This window comes from Saimiri boliviensis, chromosome 1 (assembly GCF_048565385.1).
Source record: "Saimiri boliviensis isolate mSaiBol1 chromosome 1, mSaiBol1.pri, whole genome shotgun sequence".
NCBI classification, from domain to species: Eukaryota; Metazoa; Chordata; class Mammalia; order Primates; family Cebidae; genus Saimiri; species Saimiri boliviensis.
In genome coordinates, this window is record NC_133449.1 from 247,182,330 (window position 1) to 247,198,443 (window position 16,114).

The 16,114-nt window shown below is 40.2% G+C and overlaps 2 pseudogenes; both read left to right on the top strand.

Moving 5' to 3' along the window:
- The window catches only part of LOC141585272 (protein SET pseudogene), a 300,212-nt pseudogene that overhangs the window by 81,722 nt on the left and 202,376 nt on the right, over window positions 1-16,114 (top strand).
- LOC120365394 (5S ribosomal RNA) lies at window positions 5,347-5,461 on the top strand (annotated as a pseudogene).

The window sequence follows — 16,114 nt, forward strand, 5'->3', positions numbered from 1 at the left end:
TGAAGGCAGAAATAAAGATGTTCTTTGAAACCAATGAGAACGAAGACACAACGTACCAGAATCTGTGGGACACATTTAAAGCAATGTCTAGACGAAAATTTATAGCAATAAGTGCCCACATGAGAAGCAAGAAAAGATCTAAAATTGACGCCCTATCATCAACATTGAAAGAGCTAGAGGAGTGAAATCAAAAGACTCAAAAGCTAGCAGAAGACAAGAACAACTAAGATCAGAGCAGAACCGAAGGAGATAGAGACACAAAAAACCCTTCAGAAAATCAATGAATCCAGGAGCTGTTTTTTTGAAAAGATCAATGTAAAAGACCACTAAAAAAGAAAAGAGGGAATAATCAAAAAGATGCAATAAAAAGCGATAAAGGGGATATCACCACAGATTCCACAGAAATACAGACCATCAGAGATTATTACAAACAACTCTATGCACATAAACTAATAAACCTGGGAGAAATGGATAAATTCCTGGACACTTACACCCTCCCAAGCCTAAACAAGGAAGAAGTTGAAACCGTGAGTGACCAATAAAAAAGGCCGAAGTTGAGGCAGAAATTAATAGCTTACCAACCAAAAAAGCCCAGTTCCAGATGGTTTCACAGCCGAATTCTACCAGACATACAAAGAAGAGCTGGTACCACTCCTTCTGAAACTATTCCAGACAATCCAAAAAGAGAGAATCCTCCCTAAATCTTTTTATGAGACCCTTTTTCTTTTAAAAATATTTTACTTATGTTTCTATTTTGCATCCAGGGGGTTGGTTTCTAGATTACTGAGGGCATAAGCCGAGCAAAGCAGAATTAGTGTCACTCATGTTAAGGTATTAATTTCAATACTAATGAGATGCTGAACAACATGACAAATATGATTAGAGGATATTGAATGAACGTAAATCAAGTAGGTAAACTTAGCTCCTTATGTTCAGAATCCTGATATTAGGAATGGAGTATGGAGCTAATTGCACTGTGGTTGTAAAGAGTTTTAAATTACAGAAAAGATGAAGTTTCGGGAGAGAGATCCAAGATGGCTGATCACTAGCAGCTCGGGATTGTAGCTCCCAGTGAAAGCGCAAAGAACGAGAGGATGCCACACCTTCACATGAATTCTTGTTGCTCACGCACCGGGAGATTCCCTGTGGAGGAGCCCCATGGGTTGCCAGTGCAACTCTTGTGACCAGTGAGGCGGTTTTGCCGGCGCCTCAGAGCGTTGGTTCTTGGTGCAGAGTCAGAAAAGCACCATCAATCTTAACACCGCTGATTTAGTCGGTGCAGTGGGTTGCTCAGATTTCGGCGCTGAGAATCAATAAATTAGACTTTCACTCAGAAATTACAATTACAAAGATGGTAATTATAAAGACCACAGATGGATAAATCTACAACAAAGGGAAGAAAACAGCTAAAAAAGGCTGAGAATACCCAAGATCAGAATGCCTCTCCCTCAGCAGGGGGGTCACGGTTCCTCATCAGCAACAAAACAAGGCTTGATGGAGAACAAGTGTGTTCCAATTACAGAAGCAGGCTTCAAAATGTGGATAATAAGAAACTTCTGTGAATTAAAAGAACTTGTTCTAACCCAATCCAAAGAAACTAAGAACTTTGAAAAAAGGTTTGATGAAATGTTAACAAGAATACACAATTTAGAGAGGAAAATAAGTGAATTGATGGAGCTGAAAAACACAATATGAGAACTACGTGAAGTATGCACAAGTTTTAATAGCCGAATTGATCAAGCAGAAGAAAGGGTATCAGAGGTCGAAGACCAACTCAATGAAATAAAACAAGAAGACAAGATTAGAGAAAAAAGGATAAAAAGGAACGAATAAAGTCTCCAAGAAATATGGGACTATGTGAAAAGACCTAATCTACGCTTGATAGCTGTGCCTGAATGTGACAAAGAGAATGAATACAAGCTGGAAAATACACTTCATGATATTATTCAGGAAAATTTTCCCAACCTAGTAAGGCAGGATAATATTCAACTCCAGGTAATACAGAGAACACCACAAAGATATTCCTCAAGAAGAGCAACTCCAAGGCACATAATCGTCAGATTCACCAGGGTTGAAATGAAGGAGAAAATACTAAGGGCAGCCAGAGAAAAAGGTCAGGTTACCCACAAAGAGAAGCCTATCAGACTTACAGCAGATCTCTCAGCAGAAACCCTACAATCCAGAAGAGAGTGGGGACCAATATTCAACATCCTTAAAGAAAAGAACTTTCAACCCAGAATTTCACATCCAGCCAAACTAAGCTTCATAAGTGAGGGAAAAATAAAGTTTTTTGTGAACAAGCAAGCACTCAGAGATTTCATCACCGCCAGGCCTGCTTTACAAGAGCTTCTGAAAGAACCACTACACATAGAAAGGAACAAACAGTATCAGCCTTTCTAAAAAATACCAAAAAGTAAAGAGCATCAATATAATGAAGAATTTACATCAACGAATGGGCAAAATAGCCAGCTAATATTAAATGGCAGTATTAAACTCACATATATCATTATTAATTCTAAATTCAAATTGACTAAATCCCCCAATCCAAAGACAGACAGGCAATTTGGGTAAAAAACTAAAACCCATCATCAGTATGCTGCATCCAGACCCATCTGACATTCAAGGATACACAAAGACTCAAAACAAGGGATGGAGAAAGATTTACCAACCAAACAGAGAGCTAAAATAAATAAATAAAAAGCAGAAGTTACAATTTTTGCCTATGATAAAATAGTCGTTAAAGCAACAAAGATCAAAAGAAGCAAAGAAGGGCATTATATAATGATAAAAGGATCAATGCAACAACAAGAAGAGCTAAAGATCCTAAATATATACGCACCCAATATAGGAATACCCAGACATACAAGACTAATAAAGAGACTTAGACTCCCACACAATAATAGTGGGAGACTTCAACATTAATATTAGACAGATCAATGAGACAGAAAATTAACAACTATATCCAGGACTTGAACTCAGATCTGGAACAAGTAAATGTAATTAACATTTATAGAACTCTCCACTTTAAATACACAAAATACACACTCATATCAGTACCACATCATATCAACTTAGAAGTTTAAAGGAAATGTTGCTTGGCTCCTTGTTTGTTATTCTCTTCCCTCATTTTCTTTTATGTCTCCATTATTAAGGACAATTATAGGCATACCCATATTTAGACTGCATTCTAGCCCGGGCAATAAAGCAATACCCCCATTCTGTCTCCCTCATCCTCTTTCTCTTTCTTCCTCTTCTTTATTCTTTTTCTTATTCTTTTTTTCTTTCTCAAAAAAAAAAAAAAAAAGAAAGAAAAAGAGAAGATGACATTTCATCAATCCAACATGTGTCCCCTTTACTAGTGGGAAAACCCAAGAGCATTTATGTCATCATAAAATATTCTTGTTAATTTACTGAAATACCAATGTATTTGTGGCATTTTGGGATCACTGTCATTACCATAATAGAATGTTCGTGCCTCATATCTATTTGCTCCAAGATTGCTCTAAAATTCCTTCATACCCACCTGGGCAATTATGACTCACCCATTGAACAGAACAGTGTACATCTATTCTAGGACTCAAAGGATCTAGTCACCATTTCCAAGACTGAGCACACTTTGTGGAGCCAGGTCAGAATGAGACATTAATGTTGTCTTCATTTAAATAGTGTATGTAGAAATTACCTATGTATTTCCCATTGAGCTGATGAATCATTTTTTTCAGGAATTGTTTTTCCTCTGTAGTCTCCTCAGAGCCTGTTAATATTTTTACTTTGCCCTTGCTTTTTTTTTCTATTTGAATATATCTTTTTATCCTTACAGCATGATGAAAAGTCATTTAATTGTAAACTTTTGTCTTCAAGACCTCCCTTTAAGCCTTTAGTAGGCAGTAATATAATGATTACTAGGAGGTACAATCAATCAATCAATCAGTCATCTCTGGGATCATTCTTTGCAGGTTCTTGGGCCTTGGTTTCTGTAGGAGTTGGCAAGTAGATGTTGAGTTTTCTGTCTGAGTGGTCACTCGTGAGATTTTTGACTAAGCGGATGGATCATTTCTTATCTAGGTCTGAGTTAACCCTGTTGTCTGTTGTGGCTAATAGACAATATTGTGTCAAAATATTGTCTTTTTCTCAGTAAAAGCATTTTCTCTAAATGCTTTCTCTCAGTATTCTAAGTAGATTTTATTTCTTTAAAGTGGTTAAAGTGGAACAATTCTTCAATCCCTTGATCTGATTTATGGCAGTAGTAATAAAGAGGATTGTTACCCCAAAGGGGCCTGCTGCTTATGCTTGTTCCTTCATTCATTCTGGGATGTTTGAGTGCCCATGATATATAGGCTCTGTGCTAAATACTGGGGGTTCAGTGGTGAGGTCCAAGTGAGATTCAGTCTTTGTCCTCATAGTGTGTAAAATAGTCAGATGGAATGGGGAATGTGGAAATAGGCAGTGACAGTATACTGTATTGTGAGGAGTGCTACGGGGAGAAGCACCGTGAGCTCACAGGAGGCACACGAACAGCATTTGGTTGCCTGCATGTGCCAGGAAGTGTGCTAAAAACTGAGTTTACAGCTAACTAACAAAATAGACACTGTCCTTGCCATCGTGAAACTTACTATTGGTGAAAATCAGTGTTAACAAATAATTACATACAGGCATACATGTGATGTTGCTATAAAGGAAAACACAAGTTGTGATGAGAGGCTTTATCGGGGGTTCTAATTTAGACTGAGCGTTGAAGGACCACGGATCAGAGGTTGAGGCATTTATGATGAGACTTATGGTTTGTAGATATCACTAAAGAGGGGGAAGAGAAAGGTTCCAGATGGAAAGAACATCACTTGCTAAGGCCTGGGGCAAGTGAGAATAGGAGAATTTATTGAGCAGAAAGTTTGGTATGGTTATGTCATTGTGTGCAGTGAGGGGTAGAGGCAGAGATAAGGACCAGGGATGAGGATGAAGAGTGACTGGGGTAGCTAATGGCAGCTCTGCCTGGCACAAATTATTCAATAAATGATATCTTTTATTAATTGTTGCATAACTTTGTTCAAAGCACTGAACCTTTCTATGTCCATTTTCTTAACTGTAAAAAGGTAATAATCTCTACATAATAAAATTGGTTATAAGAATTACATTAATATATGCAAAACACTTAAAATAGTGCCTGGTGCAAATAAAGCATACCAAAAAGAAAAATAGGAGTAGGGAGCATTCATTCATTGAACAGTGTTTGAGAGCCAGCTATGCGCCAAGCACAGGGCTGCAGCTTGGGAGAAAGAGACAGCTATGTCCCTGTCCCCATAGGGTCAACAAAAACTTACGCTGATCGTGAATTAAAATTGCCATGTGGTCTGTGGCCATACCACCCTGAATGTGATCTTGTCTGATCTCAGAAGCTAAACAGGGTCGGTCCTGGTTAGTACTTGGATGGGAGACCACGTGGGAATACCTGATGATGCAGACTTTTTTTTTTTTTTTTAAATGAGAAAAAAAAAACAAACAAACTGTGATGTGTTATGAAAATGAATTCTAGGAACTGGAAACAATGAGGAAGGTTTGAGAAAGTTTAGAAGTAGAAAGCACAAGACTCTAAAGAAGCGGATTCCGGAAAGATTGGAAAGGTTTCAAGAAGGAGGACAAGGTTGGCCATGTTGCCCATCTTCAGAGCTAGAACCAGATTATGTAGCTAACTTTGTCTATGACTTAGAAATGAACTGGGATAGAAATTAAAGTGCACAATAATGTATTTAGAATTTATTTGTTGCACTGCAAAATTCCCTAAAGGTCATAAAGAAACACACACACACACACACACACACACACACACACACATTTCACTGATTTTTAAGCATATTATATAACATGAAAGATATCTTACTTAAAATTATGAAATAGCAAATGAAGTCTGAATCCCAGCTCACTAGACATTTCAAGATTGGATTTAATTTTTCACCTTTTTTCTTTTTGAACAATGCCCTGATGATCTGTTTGGAGAAGAGATAGGGTAGTACCCTATGTGACTATGCTTGCTCTATTCTGTTTGCTGTTTCCTGTTTAATTCTGATGGTATTGTGGACAAGTGAGATGACCTTCCCTGGAGCAATTTATGAAAGCTCTGTTGAACAGAGAACAGAACATGGCGGAATATTCATGAGCAACCTCAGTAATTCAGGGTTATTCTCTGACACAGTTATTCTTCAGAGCTTTGCTGAGGGCTTAGAGTACTCTAGGCAATATAAATGTTTCTTTGATATGCTCCTTAGTATTTCCTCTTTTTAAAGAATCCTCAAGAGGAATTGCACCTGAAACTGTAGCTAGTGCATTCCTTTTTCACCATCCTTCTGACAATTCAAAATAATGCTGGTATTTTTTTTGTGAGGAGAGAGATGGAAAAAAGTGTCATTTTAATTTATAGGCATGCAGGAGAAAACTGCTTTGCCATCCAACCTTATGATGCTAACACTCAGTTGTTATTTTGGGGGATTGTTTTTGAATTGAAGGAAAATGTGTAGCAGCACTATTGGGTAAATCAGTAATCCTAGCTCAAGGAAAGGAAGGCTTGGTTACAGTGTGGAGGGCTTTGGTAGTCACAGTAACCGCCACCCAAAGATGTTGCTGGATATTATGAATATATTTTGGCAAGGGGGTAATAAGTTTGTCAATCAGCTGAACATGAGATGGAGAGATTACTCTGGATTATCTGGGTGGGCCCAATGTAATCACAAGGGTCCTTAAGATGGAAGGAGGCAATACAGTGAATGTCAGAGTGATGCAGCATGAGAAAGTCAAGCAGTACCCAGTCACTGTGAGTGCTGAAGACAGAGGAAGGGGCCATGAACCAAGGAATAAGGACAGCCCCTGGAAGCCAGAAAAAGCAGGAAAATAGATTCTCCTCTGGAGCCTCCCAGAAAGGAATGCTGCCAACATCTTGATTAGGCCAATGAGATCCCTTCTGGGCCTCTGATATTCATAACTGTAAGATCATAAATTTCTATTCTTTTTTTTCACTAGGTTTTTTTATTAGGTTGTTACAATAGCAAAAGGAAACCAATACAGGAGCTTTCTGAAGAGCCCGACAGTTGTAAGCTGTAAGAATCTGGAGATCAGGTAGTCTATTTTTGTAAAGTAAATGATATTATACATATTAGAAGTGGTTTGCAACTCTCAGGCAAGTAATCATTCAGTTCAATAAGACTCTAGAGAAAGAGGTAGCAACTAAAAAGAAAAAAAAAATCAAGGTCTCTACGAGTAAATGAGGGAGACTGGCCTGGTTAGACGAGAATAGGGAAGGGAGGGGAGTGTGGCTGACCAGAGAATACATGGCCAGCTCCTCCCGGTGATTGTTGCCATGAAGAATTGTGAGCACTGTTGCTAGATCTAGTTTTTCCAAAAGAAGCCCACATTTTGAAATGTAATGTAAATTATCCTAATATCAAACTCTAGACAATTTAAGTAAAAACCAACCACCAACCAAACAAACCTCAACACAAGATAGGTATGACCCGGAGCCCACTAGTCTGAGACAGCTAATCTAGACAGCTGGAATGACTTGTATTTTCACAGTTCTGAGTTTAACACCTGCAATTCCACTTTAGAGTCAAAGAAACTGACGTAGGGAAGTTAATAATTGAGCTAGTCAATGGTAAACATCAGGTTTCAAATTGCAGTGTATCTGATTGCAAATGCCAAGTTTTTTTTCCGTCTCACTGCCTCTAAGGTAAAAGGAGGAGATTAATAACGGAGAGATAGAAGGAGAAATGGAAGGAAAACATATGCTATTTACTAAGCACAAAATATCTACCAGGCATTGAACCAGGTATTTTAAGCACATTATCCTTTAAGTCTTACAATTTTAAGAGGTAAGAAATATTCTAATTTTCCAGGGAAGAAACCAGAGTCCAGGAGAGGTCAAGGAACTTGTACGTGGTCATACAGATAGTAAGTGTCAAAGAAAACTCAAAAGAACACATTTTCTCAGTGATTACAGACAAGAGGAACAATGCTTCCTCTGAGCCTGAAGAAAATAATGAAATAAGGGCTGCTAGGGAAGATGCAGGTATTCACACTGTAGGAACTTGTCTGTCTTGGTGCAAGTGGGAAGTAAGGCTATCTGGTAAGTTAAGAATAGTTTACAAGGGAGAAGCAGGTGTCAGATTGGATACTGCAGGAGAAAACAGGCTGCCACTAGGGTGACCTGTACCGGAGATGGAGACATGATGTTGAATCAATTAGTGGACCATGAGAAAGGCCAACGGACAGGAAGACTTTGAGTGGAAAGAATGTACGCACCCTTGCTTCTTTCCTCAGTATCCCTTGTAGGTGGTAACCGCAGAGGAACTGAGTGCCAGGACCGGCCATTGGCTTGGTAAAAGTTGAAATGTTAAAAAGGCAGGGTGGCTCAACTTCATTAGTCAGCAGGAAATGCAAATGATATCTACAATGCCAAATCAATACCATTTGACATCCATCCGGATGGCTAAAAGAAAGAAGACTGACAATGCTGTGTGTCATGAGCCTGTGGGGCAGCTAGAATGCTCCTAGACTACTGGTGAAAATGTAAATTGGTAGATTCAGTATTTATGAAAACTTTTTTCAGTGTCTATGAAAACTGAACATGTATATATCCTATAGCCTAGCAATTCCATTTTTATAGGTGGAAATGTGTACATTTCTGTACTGAAAGACACGTGCATCTAGTAGTGCTATTTGTAATGGTGAAAAATATAAACAACTCACTAATTTTTGGTGTGGTGATGAAATAGTAGCAATAAAGAAGAATGAGCTATAGTCACATACATTATGGATGAATCTAAAAAATAAAACATTGAGCAACGAAGTGCATGCCATGATTTCATTTACATAAAGCTTAGAATCAGACCTCTAGGGTTAGAAGCCAGAATGGTGGTTATATTTCAGGGAAGAAGTTGCCTGAGATAGAATATAAGTGGGCTTCTAGGGTGCTGCAATGTTCTAATTTTTAAAATTTTGTTACCCAAGTGTGTTCACCTATGAAAATCCACTGCTTTTATGATTTGTGTACTTTCTGTGCATATATTATGGTTCAATAGAGAATTAAGAGAAAAAAATATATAAGGCCCACATGGGAGTCTAGGATTGTGACAGGGCAGTGTTGAAATTGCTGACAAGTGCAACTAGGAAAAAAGGCTGAGTTGTTTAATGCATCCCGATTATATTGGATAAGAGGAGGTGGGGGCATTTAGGGACACAATGATGGTGACGGGAGAGAATCACCACATGGGAGATTGAATGGGGAGCAGCATCTTGCTGTGACAAAGTCCACCATGTACCTGTCATGGGATTGATGATAAAATATTACATCAGCTGCAAGGCTATATCTAATCTGTTTCAGAAGATGTCAGCAAAGGCTATTTGCATAGCGCAATCTGGGAAGTTGATTGTTTCATTTAAGGTGGATACAGAGTAGATTCTAACAGCTTGCTTCTTGACCTTGTTTAATTTTTGTCTGTTAACTCAGCACTAGAATTCTGTACAAAAAAATTCAAGGCTGCAGTATCAAATTAAGCAAATTATATGCAATGAAAACAAAGCTTTTGCTCGAGTTGTGAGCTCACATATGGTTTCTCCTGGTTTGTGGTCTCCTAGCCAGATAAATGCAGCAGGTTGATGATAATATAAACAGCTAAGTTCCCTGGGTGGCTTTAAAGGGAAAGGGACAATTTATTCATTTTATGTATTTACTAAAATTGCCGTCTCTCTCTTTCTCCCTCCCCCCTCTCTCATGCGCGCGCGCGTGCGCACACACACACACACACACACACACACAACTAGATTTGGGATCCTTGTCTTAGGAATATCTAGTCACTATCTGGGTATCTCGGTTAAAATAGAAAGGCCATTTGTCTCATGAATCAAAGGTTAAAAAATGTTCTTAAAGGATTAATTTCCAAAATTGCTTTCCAAATTGCATGGCTGACCAGCTTTTAGCAGTCATCATTAATGAGAACTGTGGAAAATTAAGGTCAGGTTTGCATTTTCTTTCTTCTTCTTCTCTTCTAGGTTGATTTGTATTCTTGTCTTTCCTTATATATTGCTTATCTTCCCCCAAATTTCATGAAGATAATTTCTAATTAAGTTTCATTTCTAATTTTTCCCGAGTTCCAGAGATTCTGCCGAATGTAGCCAATGACATGTTGTTATGACACTTCTAATGGATTATAAATAGTCCATTATATCGCACATACCAGAGACCTTCTGACTGAACACGCAAATTGGGGTCTTTTAAGAGTGAAAGGGGGTGCTACTGTTATTGAGTGTTTTCAAGTTCTTGACCCCTCTGCCCCAGGAATGAGGGAAGAGGCACGGAGGTGTGGGCTCGTTCAAGTAAATATCAGATCCCAAGAGCTTTTGCAGATAAGCGATTTATTAGGCAGAGAGAGAAAGAGAAGTAGGGAGAGCGAGAAAGCCAGCTCCCACGCTGTTGTGGGAGGGGATCCCGGAGAGGGAAATTCGCACAGGTGAAGGGCAGGGGGGTCTTTAAATCTGGGAGTTATTCCCGCCCCATCCAAGCTTTTGTCCAGTAAGAGGAGTTCTTTCAAACTTCCGCTGAAATGACTGATCTTTGATTCTGACGTCTGATTGGTTGTTCGGCCCACCGTCCTCCCGTGGCTTCTCGCCGGCTTTTTGAAACGAAGGAGGCTCACCTGGGCAGTCTAGCCTCCCATTAGACCTCTAAGCTCTCGGATGGAGACGCGAAGGAAGGTAGGCAGGGCGTGTCGCTGGGAAGGTTTTGCCTTTGAAACTACTACCCTTGTGGATGGGGGGAAAGAAGTTAATACATTCCCACACTGTGACTGATTACACCAGGGCCATAGCTGTGAACCGTCCCTGTCTTGGACACACTGGGATGTTTGGTTACTCTGCTCAGAGGCTTCCGGGACAGGAGCCAGCCTTGTGAAGGCTCTGTCCTGTTAGGGTTGCTGCTTCCTGGCCTGGCCGCTCTGGACTCAGTAAATTCAAAGGTGTTCACTAAGCCAGATTTTCTCTCTATAATAAATCCTGCAAGGGTTCTCTAATTTAGGACTTTACAGAGGCATTAATTGAAAAAAAAAAAAATGAAACTAATCTAGGAATGAGCATTATAGGGTCTAATTACAAATAACATTTGTGGATACTACCTGAAAGGTTTTGGATATTATTTACCAGTTCTTCACTATTAAGTCTAGTGAAAACTCATGAATGAATATCACTCACAAAATGGCCTTGATTCACGTCTGGTCTGATTTTTTTTGAACATGTTGACTTCTCTTGTTAGCTTTTTTTCCTGCAGACCGCACACTTAGTCTTATATGGTTCTTGTCCTGTGTTCTACTCTGCTTTGTTCTGGGGTGTGGCTTTCTGATGTCGGGGTCTTATAACTAGAAGCAGACAAGCCTCAATTTCATTAAACACAAGTTTTTTGTTGGTTTTTCTAATGGCAAGGTGAGGAAGTCCCTGTGACACAGAACGTGGTGTGCCTGCTCCTTGCGGCTTGCCCCTGTGCCTGGCTCATGAGGTTTCGCTCCCACTTGACCCCTGTCTGCGTCCTGCCTTGGTACTCTGGTCAGCAGACTCACTGTTCTGTCCTGCGCACTCTGTTCCCAGCTGTGGGAGTTATGGGGCATTCAGGAGGCTTAATGCCTGCCTCATTGTTCTGTGGGTTCTGAACCCGTGGGGAAATAAAGACGCAGAAGTCAGAGGAGGATCAAAATGTCCTCTTTGCTAATGGTATCATTTGTTCTGGTGGTGGGTTTCGTGGCTGCCCACCATTCCCCTCCGTGTTGAACTCACCTCTTCAGTCACAAAGCAGTAGCACCTGCCCTGGTGGCTTCAAACAAGGAGTACAGAAGAACACCTGTGCTGTCAGGCTGGTGGCCAGAGTGGAGGGAGAGTGGAAAAGTGGAGGAAGACAGGTAAGAGGAGAAAGAAATGGCATAGAAAACAGGACAGGGGACAGGAAGAGAAACAGGGTGAAGGAGAGTGGAGTTCAAACAAGCAGAGGAGAGGAGTGGGAGGTGAGAAATGGAGAGAGGCTACCAGCACCATGGCTGGTGATGAGTGTGTAAGGAATCTGTATTAGTCCATTCTCACACTGCTATAAAGACATGCCTGAGACTGGGTAATTTCTTAAGAAAAGAGGCTTAATTGGCTCATAGTTCTGTGGGCTGTCCAGGCTTCTGCTTCTGGGGAGGCCTCAGGAAACAATCATAGTGGAAGGGAAGGGGAAGCAGGCACATCTTCATGTGGATAGAGCAGGAGGAAGAGAGAGAGAGAAGGGGGAGGTGCTACACACATGTAACAACCAGATCTTCTGAGAAGTCTATGATGAGAACTGCAAGGGGGAAGTCCCGCCCCTGTGATTCAATCACATTCCACCAGCCCCCTCCTCTAACATTGGGAATTACAATTAGACATGAAATTTGGTGGGGACAAAGAGCCAAACCATATCAGAATCTTTCTGAAGGATCAAATAATTCCTTCTGCTCCTCACAGAAAATGAATGAATGCTAGAGCAAAGGAAGGCACTGACTCCTCAATACCAACAGGTGTTGGTGGTAATCCCGGTTTTATGCATTAAAGCATGATGTGGGCAGAGGGAGAAAAGGCTCCCCCTAACCCCCACATCCTGCCAACCTCCCTGCCCCTGAACACAGGTCATGATATTCCCAGTGAAACTTAACTACGTCTGGAGCCTGTGACTGCCAGAATGTTACTGTTCAGCCATTTCATGCACAGTGCCCTAGGGGTTGCAGTGGCATTCATGGACAACTGCAATGCCTAACATTGTCACTGAGCAATGTGAAGACACGTCTTTGGCACCTGTAAACTGCAGAACACAAGCCTTCTGTTTGCAGAAGGAGGGTATGACCCTATTTTAAATAAAGAAAACTTATTATTTTATAAAATGGGTAAATTTATGAGCATATTATAGAACTGTTCTTTGAAATATTTGCAGCTTGGATAAAACCAGGGAATTGTAGAGGATCGAAAACATTTCAATGAATCGAAATAAATTTCTTCCTCTATAACGCTTCTTTCATATTCACTGTATATAACATCTGAAAAAGAACGCTCAGTAATGAAGTACAGAATTCAAAAGTGCTCTCTCTCAAGAGGGCAGGGAGGAATAGGACAGGTTAGGGCAGAACAGAACAGGCAGTTGTTTCAGTCCAACGGGAAGCAGGGGATCATGTCAGAGGCTGGGGACTTAGGCCTGGTGATTCCTCCAAAAGAGTCATAGGAGCACTTGAGCTGTGTCCTTCTGATGGGGTCAGAAAAAATCAATTTAGTATTCAGTGCTTATTCTTCAGATTCAAATAGCACAGAAGACTGTAATGAAAAGCATACTGAGCCAGGACATCAGGACTCCCACTGGAAAGCCCAGAGTAGCCAGGTTCCAGCAGGAGGGAGAAACATGAAATTGAACTGTGAGATAGGACAGAAGAAATTTCGGGGTAGTACAACTGGACAGCTTGTGGAAACTCATATTCCATTAAGGAGTAGGAAAGATGAGCTGGTTTGGGCTACTGGGATGAAACAAAGAAAGAAAATGTTTTTTCATAGTTTCCATTTGGAGTAGAAATTTTATTGACAAAAACATCTTCTTGTAAATTACTTTTTATCTCCCAACAAATAAAAAATTGGTTTTCCAAAGAACTGTGTATCTACCCACCCGGGAGGCGTGTTAACAAGGACAGAGTGATCTCAAAGATTAGGATGAGTGGTTGGAGCTTGGATTTAATTTTCACCTCTCTTGGTCTGGTGTGACACTCACTTATTTCCGTTTTTCAAAGGCTCTAGAATGTGTTTCATCTGAGAGATTGAAGAAGAGTAACCGTTAAAAAACAAAAAATAAAAAACAAAAAACATTAAGATCTTCATGCCCTTTTAATCTCTTGACTTGCCAGGTAAATGTGGTTGAATTTCATGAGGATATTTATTTCATTTGCATTAAGTTTACATTTTTCCAGGGCTGTGCTGCTCCATCTATTCATGCAGATTCTTCACTGTGCAAGTTGGCTGGGCTGCCGGGGCTGAGTAAGTGCAGAAAGGCAGCCACACTCTGCTTGCCAAGCCATGCAGCATGATGTGGGTCTGTGCCAGCCCAGAGGGAGGGACATCTTTTTCTGTTTCACACGAATGCCTAGCAAGTGGCTTTCATTGCCACTAAGGTTCATTGACATCATGGCCACCTTGAGATGTGCCTGGTACAGTGCTTTGTACACACTGTTATCTGGTAAATGCTTTTGATGATGGTCCTAGGTATATTTCCGTTCACTGGGAACATTATATGTGTTTTACTTAGGGAGAACATCACCCCAAGTGCCTTGTGCTTGAAACAATAGTGGTGTTTCATCCTTTGAAGACACTTGATGTATGATCTGACGTTTTTCTTCTCTTGATCTTTGAGGGAGTTATACTTGAGGGTAAATAGGCCTCAAATTGGTTGGTGTCCTAGAAATAAACATAAAGAGCTTAGCTTAGATATTAAAAAAACCTGAGAAATGGGGAGAAAAAAGCCTGTTATCGATGCAAACAAGGGGAAAGAGAGAAGGTAGGAACAGAATGGAAGTCTGTGGAAGGTGCTGTGACTCCTTTCTTTCTTGCTCAGTTCCTCAAGTCCTGGCTCTAGTTTTGTTGAAGAACAAGCAGAAATCATGGGATTTAGAGTTCTGGAAATGGCCAGATTCTTTTTTTTTTTTTTGAGATGGAGTCTTGCTCTGTCACCCAGGCTGGAGTGCAGTGGTGTGATGGCTCACTGCAACCTCCACCTCCTGGGTTTAAGCGATTCTTCTGCCTAAGCCTCCAGAGTAGCTGGTATTACAGGCATGGGCTGCCACGCTGGGCTAATTTTTGTATATTTAGTAGAGATGGGGTTTCACCATGTTGGTCAGGCTGGTATCAAACTCCTGACCTCAGGTGATCCACCCACCGCCACCTCCCAAAGTGCTCGGATTACAGACATGAACCATGGCTCCTGGCTGAAATGGCCATATTCTTAGATGGCCTGAACTATGTAAGTCTGTTGTTTGACTTGGTTAATCTGAGGAATGCAAAGTTCAAGAAGTGTTGTAATCTTGATGTCCTTGGTACAAGAGTGCCTGCTCTGAGCCTTCACTGTTCAGGGAAACTTGGTAATGTATGTGTGAGATATTTATCTATCTATTGATTCATCATCCATGTATTTATGCGATTTCTTTATTACCAAAGAAAGCTTGCTTGCACAGGTTGGGCAGGTGTTGTAAATGAATGATGCAGAGAGAGATTTAAAAAACAATAAGGAGTGGTAGGAACTTGGCAAATAGAGTATTTCCTATCTATATGGCATGGCCTCTATTGGTCTTGGGATTGTTGTCTTGCAGAAAGGCAAACATGCAGCTTCATGGGGGTCCATATCTTCTGACGTTTTCTAAAGGAGCTGGAAACCAAGATGTAAAAACTGATTATTAAATATTGACAACTAATTCAACTGTTTGTGCTAATGTTGCAAGACTTGTCCTCATGTTGTTGCATGCCAAGGTGGAGAAAATATTTGGACACATGAGGTGTTTATGAGTCAGTTTGTGACCTCTGCTCTGGCATATAAGTTTGCCCTTAGAAATGCATTCTTGTATTATTTTACAGTTGAATGGAAAGCTTCTCTACTTTTAATGAGTTCTAAAGGAGAAATGTCACCTAATTTATCTGTCTACCATTTGGAGGATAGACTGCTTATGCCACTTGGATTATACAAATAAACATTGTTGTTGGTTATTTTTAAAAATTTTATTCTCTGAAGAGAGTTTTTAAGGTTTTAAAAATGTTCTTTATGGGCTTCTAAAGAGGTTTAGGATTGTCAGTGAAAAGCAAGGAATGGGAAGGAAACTTACATTTCTGCTTCTTGGGATAGAGGTTTTCTGTATATCTTGGTTTCAAAAGTAGATATTTAATCTTTTAGGCACTTTAATCTACATTTCTAAGAAGAAATAGGAACCTTCCTGATAGAAATGCCACCTGTTTTAACGACTGAGTATCAATGGCACTCTGCCAAGTTGAAAGCAAATCTAGGCAAATTTAAATCAGGCTGGCATTTCACAGAACTGGTACAAGCATGGTTCAT